The following is a 7127-nucleotide window of genomic DNA, read 5'->3' as shown; positions in this document are numbered from 1 at the left end:
TTCTGCCTTTCAAGTGAATTCATTTCACTTCTGAAAATCATATTTTACTAACTGTTGTAATCAAGACTTGCAAATGTTTAAGAGTCACAGTGCAAATACAAAAATTGCACAACTTCTACATATTTCTACGATGGGTATATTTGCTGCCATGTATGCTACCAGATACATACAGATAGTGGAGTATCATTTTCTTTTACACAACATAAGGTAAGATGGTGGCTCCACAAGGATATTAGGTCCAAAATTCCTAGTATCTTTGTGTTCTCACTTCCTTTAATGTGTGATTTCCGTCCTCAAATTTGCCACATGCTCTCAAGATAGTTATTGGGCTCCTGTAACGATGACTACATTGCAGATAGAACAAAAGAAAAAAAATAAAGATTCCAATCCATTTCCACAGCTCTTCAAGAATTTTCCCCAAAGTTCACTCAACAGATTCTGTTTACATAACATTAGCCACCCCGCCCCCATATGCAAGTGAGGTCAGAAGTTATGTATTTTGGAATGAAAACACTGCTGCCTCTCAAGAATATATAGGTCTGAAAATAACCAATCAGAAGAGAAAAGCTATTGGGTAGGTATGTATGCCCTAGGGGAGAAAATCCGATTTTATACCAAGGTGTCAAAGACCAGGAAGAGTGAACATTAGTCTTTAAGTTCCATTATCTTCAACAGATGCTTGGTAGCTATGACCACATAGAATTCTATCTACTCAAGTATTGTGGTTTACCATAAATTATATAAACATTATGAGAACACATCTAAATTTTAACCTATTATAAAAAAGGATGAAGTCTCAGGATTTTTAATTTTTAGTGTGATACCAGGTAGGCCATAATATATGAAGCAACCCAAACTGCCCAAAGTAAGCCTGGGCATGTAATTTCTATCAACAATTATCTCATGCTTAGCCTCATTCTTCCAGACCTTAATACAGATCTCTGCCACCGCATTTTGAAAAAATAGTAGCCATTAAAGAGCACTTATTGACAAGGAAGTAAAATTATAATACTATTTTATATTTATATAAGACTTCAAAAAATAAACTTATTATTAAAAAAAACCCACAAAACTTCTGTGAGATGAAACAACATTCCACTGGTAAGGGAAACAATTTAGAGTGATTAAATAACTAGCAGGTTACCATCAAATCTATTCATGGTTTAGCTGGGTCTTCAACATCCAATATACACCATCTTCCAACAACATAATTTTTACAAAGGTAGCAGAAACTCAAATCATTACCTCTCAGAAAAGGAAACTCAAGATAAAGGTCTCTGAAACCATAAAATATATAGAAGAAAATACAGGTAAAACGCTACAAGACATACTTTACAATAACATCTTTAAAGACTCATCACCCAAAGCAAAGAAAGTCAAGGAAAAGATAAACACCTTGGATTGCATCAAACTGAAAAGCTTCTGCACAGCAAAAGAGACATTAACCAAAACAGAGAGACATCCCACTGATTGGGGAAAAATCTTTGCACTACAGTCAACTGATATGGGACTGATCACAAAGATATACAAAGAACTCACACAACTCAACAAAAACAAAATAAACAATTCAGTCAAGAAATGGGCAGAAGAACTTAAAAGGCATTTCTCCAAAGAGGAAATGCAAATGGCCAACAGGCATATGAAGATATGTTCAACATCCCTTATCATCAGGGAAATGCAAATCAAAACCACACTGAGATACCACCTTACACCAGTAAGAATGGCACATATCAAAAAAACAAGCAACAACAAATGCTGGCGAGGATGTGGTGGAAAAGGAACTCTCCTACATTGCTGGTGGGAGTGCAAACTGGTCCAACCACTATGGAAAGCTGTGTGGAGGTTCCTCAGTCTACTAAAAATGGAGCTACCATAAGACCTGGCAATTGCACTACTAGAGATCTACCCAAAGGACACAAAAACATTGCTTCAAAAAGACACCTGCAGCTCTATGCTTATTGCAGCTCTATTTACAATAGGTAAAACCTGCAAAGAACCCAAATGCCCCAAAATAGATGATTGGATCAAGAAGATGTGGCATATATACACAATGGAATATTATTCAGCAATCAGAAAGATAAACACATGCCATTCACAGCAACGGAGATGGACCTAGAAGGAATTATGCTCTGTGAAATAAGCCAGAAGGAAAAAGAAAAATATCGGATCGTTTCACTTACAGCAGGAATATAGGGAAACCAAATAAGACATCAGTGTAACAAAATAACAACAGTACAAAACATAACAAAGCAAAAACAGACAATTATAAATCAGAGACATATTGCAGGGGAGGAGGAGGGAGAGGGATAAGAGGGAGGGAAGAGCACAGGGGACTGAGGTGATGGTGCACAGGTGCATTGGTGAAGGAAACTATGGCGACTACACCTGAGGGGGTGGGAGGAAGCAAATATTGTTTAAAAATGAACAATGATGTAAAAAAGAAAAAAGATAAAGGTCTCTGATGTCATGGTCACTAATGAACTAGAACATCATGAAAGCTAAGACCATTCACTAAGTGAACACTGAGCCCACTATGCTGACAGGCAGGTTGCATCTACTTGAGTTACATGACTCATCCTGTCTCAACAATCATGTGGCACATATATGCAGATGATAGAGACACATGCCATCATGGTAGAGATTGTAACATCAACTCAAATGAAATAATCAGGACAAGGTTATGACTTGGATCACATTTTCATTGTGCAAAATCGAAGTCTCTGGAAAGAAAGCCTTCTATAGCCAAAATTTGACTTTATAGACAACCTGATTGGAGTTGAACAAAGACAATTTATAAAGACAACTGTCATTCATTTTCCAGTGCAAATGTAACAAAAAGCAGCAACATATTTTTTCTTAGAGCAGAAAGTTTAACATTTATAAAGCAAAACTACTTGAAACACTGCTTCAAAAAGACTAGGCAGATCACTTACTATTTAGTTACCTCTTAATAGGCTGAATGTAAACTCTAACATCTGCTCTTGTCTTAAACCATTGAGTTCAGCTATCCATCACATAGTTTTGTTGTTCAGATTACAAACAGGCCTAACATGATTAATCAAGAAAATGACTCATCAGTGAGCACGAGACAGTCATGGACTGCCACTGTTAAAATGCAAATATAATACATGTTCATGCATAAACAAGAGGCTGACTCATCATCACTTTGTTAGAATGTCCTATAATGTCTAATTGACAAATAGCATAAATGGTTTTATAAACAACTTCATCTTCTGTGTGAGGGAAAATTGGCACCTAATTACATATTTTCAAGTACATTAGCTAACTGTGGATTATCTGCTGCAAAACTCAGAAGATAAAGAAAGCTCCAAAACTCATCTATCACCAAAAAGGAACACAAAGTACCAGGGGAAAAAACCATAGTTTGTCACCTAGCTTGAAATATAATAAATCTCAGGGAGGTAAGTCTCTTATCTCTAACTGACCATAAATCTTTGAAAAGCTTTTCTAAGCAGATAATAAAGACAACTCTGGAGAATTCTAGTTCCCATCTGCTTTTTCAGACTTTGGGTTCCCACCTACTCTGAAATCATTTTCCCTCAGTATATTCCCCAAATGGGACTGTTCTTTGCAAAGTGAAGTTTGCTCTAACAACTCCCAATTCTAGGTTTGCCTGGCTCCACTAACCTTTTTCTCCAGGCATTCATAAAGCATGTTGTCAGGCTTGTAATTCATTATTGTCTTTCTCTTGACCCATCAACAAAGACTAATCGATCCTTCCTCAATTCTACAGAAGCTGCCATAAAACAAAAATTTCTGCTGACAAAATTTTGGAATCTTCTATGAACCTATTGATCTTCTGACTGAATAAATTTTGTGACTTAAAGAAAAATAGTTAATCACAAGCTGGCTTCCATTCCATGAATGTGTTTTTCTTTGTATTCTTTATAAAGAATTCTTTATATTATTTATACTATTCATCACAGAAATACACAAAAAACACCTCTATCCTTATCATAAAAATTAAACAATGGTTTAGCATCTGTCTCAGAACTCTCAGAGCCCTGTGTTCACTTACCAGAAACTCCCTTGACCATCTAGGCTCCATTCTGAGTGTTTGCTGGATTGTATACCTAAAGACAGAAATAGGAAATGATTAGTCTGGTTATTCCATTGCAGATTTTACTTCATCCTTAAAATACAATCTTGCAAAAAGAGGTAAACCAATCCAAATGACAAAGTTGTTTGCCTTCACTAAAAGTTGCCAACTGGCTAGAGAAAGTAAGTTGATTTATAAACAGACTGTAGCTACATCTCTGGGTGTTCATGACCTTGAGATGTTTTGGAAATAGTAAATCTTCTCAATCTCAGAAGGATTCCTAAAACAGTGGACAAACTTCTACACATGTCAAGGCTGCAAAGTGATTTCCTGTAATAACTTTATACAATAATACATCTAAATATATATATAACAACAAAATTCCTATTAAAAAGGTATTTAGAATAATCATTGAAACCAAAATGACCTAGAGGCTAGGAGGAACACACTCAGTATTACACTGAGCCGGCCATTCTTTCTGTGTTGTAACACCCCAGCAAACCAAGACTTTAGAGAAGTTGAAAGAGAACATTGTGGAATGGCACAATTCAGCCTCAACATCAGATAAAAAATGTTGGAGTGATCTGGATATACACTACATTAAAATAACCACCAGCATGTTTAGGAAGGTTATCTGGTTGTAGCAGGGGAAGTCATGCATAATCTTGGTAAGATATTACATGAAATCCCCACAGTGGAACAAATTGGCAACTGTTCTAAAGTCACACTCACATGTACATTTTTACTTTTTTTAAATTATGGAGATCATGAACACCCAGAGACATAGCTACAGTCTATTTATATATCAACTTACTCTCTCTAGTCAGTTGGCAACTTTTAGTGAAGGCAAACAGCTTTGTCATTTGGATTGACTTACCTCTTGTTATGATATTGTATTCTGAGGATGAAGTAAAATCTCTAACAGAATAGCCAGATTAATAATTTCCTATTTCTGTCTTTAGGTATACAATCCAGTGACACATAGAATTGCGTCTAGATGGTCTTTACGCATGCCCCACCTGCCAAGAGCATAAATTCTAGTACAATTCTGAAAGTGGGGCATGAGCAAAAAAGTCACACTGCAGATTCCACGTAATTATCTTCACCTGAACCCCATACCAATACCCACTGCAATGGACTAAGTGTACTGTGGTGGTATTCTGAGTGTTTTCAGGATGGATCAAGTCTTCCCTCCTGAAAAGCTTACATTTTTGAGAATAGCAAAAGTGAGCTCAATTTCAAATACCTTTAGAGTTACTGTCATTCATAAACTCTACCAAGCACTATCACTCACTTGAATAGTCCACGGTCTATACAGTTGGGGAACAGTGACTCAAGCAGAAATAACAACCATTCTGTAAATCAAGGTGTACTGGACCAACTTTTTTAAAGATTGTCTTTGGTCACTTTTAAATACAGCAGCAGAGTTGAATTACAGAGGGGACCTTATGTCCCAGAAGTAAAACTGCTTATTATCTGAGCCTTTATATAATATTTTGCCTATACCAAGTCTACATTAGCCTCCACCTTCACCCAAATGGAATTCCACATATTAAAGTATGCCAAATTTAACACAATGTAGAACTTCCTAGGCCCAATTTCATATAGTTATGGCCCAATTTCTCAGTTATGGAGAGATCAACACATTTGAGATTTAAGTGACTTTCAATAAGCTAAAAAGTCAACTCATAAATCTAGTAATACCACTTACCATCTTTGACCCCACCTTGTGGCAAGAAGACATGATAAATAGTTCAAGGATACTGTATGAAAGTCTTATCAAAAGCTAAGAGTATTTTTTCCTCATATTCTCCCAAATAAAATTAAACCACTCTATAAACCTCTAACTCAGAGGAAATCACCAAAAATGATAACAATTTCCAGTATCAACAATCCACTGAAAATTAGTGGGTTGTGCAACTATCTAATTTATATATAAACTTTACAAAATATACACATTATAGAAATATGCAATCCTTCCCAGAAAAATGCACATATTTATAAACTTATAAATACATGTGTATATGTATTTTTCTACTATCACAAACTTAAAATATTTAAAACATTTGACAGGTTTCTTGATTGCACCTCAAATGTGAGTTCATTTCAAGTCCTAAAGTGGTATAATCTTGCCAACAAGCTTATGAGGTTGGAACTGCTATTCCTGTTTTAAAGAATTTCAACTCAGAGGGATTATTTGCATAAGGAAGCCCAGTTTAAAAAACTGAGATATAAATGAATTCCACATCAATTTTTAAAATCAGTATTGAAATTACAGATGCCAAGATAAAAAGTTGTGTTGTTAATATGCAGAGTTTAATTGTACTGATTTGCAATTAATTTATATTTCATCCTGGCTTTGTTTTGTTTCCCTTGGTGAAATTCACAGCCTAAACCTAACATCTGTAAAATAGGAACTCAGTTTAAACCAGGTAATGTTGTGGGCTATATTACCTGTGACATTTGCACATACCAATAAATTTATTGATATTTTATTATTAGATACTACTTTTTGAAGTGATAATTAAGTTTTCAATTTGAAAATAAAGACAATTTTTCCAAGAGACAATGTCAAGGGAAAGATATTTTCAAATACACCAAAAAATTAATAGATTCTTCAATAAAAACTTAAGAGTTGTAAGGCTTAGGAGGGTAGTCTGTTTTGCTGTATAGCATATCTTTTCATTGTTTACCACAGTACCTTTCAAACACTCAAAGATTTGTTATTAAGTTCACTTTTTATCTCATGAAAAGGAAAAAAGAAACGATGTTTATTAATAAAACTTCTGATAAGATTCCATGTATTTAGTAGTCACTGATTTCTCATATAGGGCATGGCTAGGTCAGTACTGAAGAAAAATTAAATAACCTCACTAACAATCTTAAAGGAATTTTAATCTATGAAAGTCCTTTCCCAAGATTATCACTAAGCAATTTTTAAAAAGCAATGCCTGTGCTCAAAGCTCAGCTAACTCTACGGTCTCATCTACATTAATTTTTAAGTTTCTAAACTATTACTTTTCATAATATTCATTTACAAGTACAACGAACTATGTGAGCCCCCTTT

Source organism: Talpa europaea (assembly GCF_964194135.1).
Source record: "Talpa europaea genome assembly, chromosome: 13".
NCBI classification, from domain to species: Eukaryota; Metazoa; Chordata; class Mammalia; order Eulipotyphla; family Talpidae; genus Talpa; species Talpa europaea.
Note: the sequence above shows the minus strand (reverse complement) of the source record.